Source organism: Solanum tuberosum, unplaced genomic scaffold (assembly GCF_000226075.1).
Source record: "Solanum tuberosum cultivar DM 1-3 516 R44 unplaced genomic scaffold, SolTub_3.0 scf00086, whole genome shotgun sequence".
Classification (NCBI taxonomy): Eukaryota; Viridiplantae; Streptophyta; class Magnoliopsida; order Solanales; family Solanaceae; genus Solanum; species Solanum tuberosum.
Window position 1 is genome coordinate 739,500 of NW_006239010.1, and position 2,033 is coordinate 741,532.

The window sequence follows — 2,033 nt, forward strand, 5'->3', positions numbered from 1 at the left end:
TATAATTATGTATCATTTTCCCCAAATATAGTCGACTGCGTCAATTTTCATCAACAACGCCTTGATTTACTCTTAAAAGCTAAGTCACATGGATCGATGAGCATCCCCAGCTTTCTTGACGATGAAAAATGTTCGGTTCTATGGTTAGATGGGTGAGTGGAATAATTAATTTGGCAGAATTTTTTTTAAATGTAATAAATATAGTATCCATAAATATTATATCCATCTTAGTGTGAAACATAGGATGATAAAAGTGGTGATATTTAACTAAGTTATATTAACAAGTATTGTTTAATATAGTTAACCCGATATTTAATTCTAAAAGGTTGTAATTAAGCTATAGGCCATGTAACATTTGAATATGCAATTACAATTATATATATATATATATATAATGATTATATGAATTTAAACTAAAGCTAAATGCATCAATTTGTTACACTTTCACAATAAAAACAAATTAGGTCTATATATTTCTCTTTCAATCCCTCCTTTGAATTAAGATTTTGAAATTGAAATTTCATATGGTAACAATTCCATTTGTAGAATAAAACAAAAAATAACAAGAAAAGTTCATGAAAGTAAATAGCCTTATTGCCATCATTTTGTTTGTTGGAGACCCAACCCGTGACCTTATCCTTTTGAGCTTTTAAATCTAACCTAAAACTCCAAAAATAGTTATGTCAGTCCTTTGCATAGTATCGTTCACTAGCTAGGTCGTTTCGAATGGATTCATAATTTGGGGTTAAATAGAGTTGTTTTGACATATTTTGAAAAATTTATAGATTATAATATACACAAAAAACTTAGATAATCTTAAATTTCATTTTCGTGACCTTCAAAGTCCAAAAGAATAAATGATGTCGGTCTTGCAGAGATAGACGATCATTCACTAAGTCGTCACAAATGGGCTCACAAAATTTGGGAAACAGAGTCAGTCAATCTCAATTCGTAAAATTCATAGTCTAGTACCTATGAAAAACTCAAATAATCCTTAATTCATGCTCCGTGAGTGGTTTTCTCTTTCTAGATGTGTCACGAAATCCTATATTGGAGGTTCCCGCTTGCCCTATCACTAATCCTAGACGACAATAAGTCTCTAAGAAACTTGTGCTAAAATTTATTACTCCAATGATTATACCATTCTTTATGATATTCTTGTCCGTCTCAATTTGGATAATGAAATGAAAGAAGAAAGGGAAGTCCAAAGATGTTGAAAAGGTTCCAAAGATCAAGACTTATCCAATTGATTTATTCTTATCATGAGATTCAACTAGCAATAATAATTTTGATGGATCCAATTTAATTGGTGAGAGAGACTCTGAACGAGTACAAAGGAACATTATCTAGTGGAGCTACGGTGACCATAAAGGTTCTAGATTTGGAAAATGAGGAAGTATGCGAGAGGTTTGATATTGAATATGCAACATGAGGTTGTTTTTAGTAGTGATTTCATGTTTTTAGGTGGGCTAAGTAAATAAAAAATGTAACCATATACTCCCTCTGTCCCAATTTATATAACTTACTTTCCTTTTTAGTCAGTCCCAAAAAGAATGACACATTTCTATTTTAAGTAACAATTTGCCTATAAAATGTCTTTTTTACCCTTAATGAAATGATTTACAACCACACAAAATTTCTATCATTCATTTTGGACCACAAGTTTTAAAAGTCTTCCCATTTTTCTTAAAGTTTGTGCCAAATCAAAGTACATCATATAAAATGGGACGGAGGGAGTAGTATTTTTAGCAAAATAAATTGATAGAAAAGTATATTAAAACCTTTTGTGACAATCGAGGAACATTTCTTCCCTTTTCCATTTAGGGTGTGTTTGGTATGAAAGGAAATGTTTTCCATGGAAAATGTTTTCTGGAAAACAAATTGATTTTTGACTTATTTTCTCATGTTTGGTTGGTGAGTAGAAAATATTTTTCGAAAAAGATTTTTAGTATTTGAGTTATGAATGAAAAATATTTTTGAGAAATATCTTTTATTTTTACTAGAGTAGAAAATAATTTTTGAAATTGAAAATA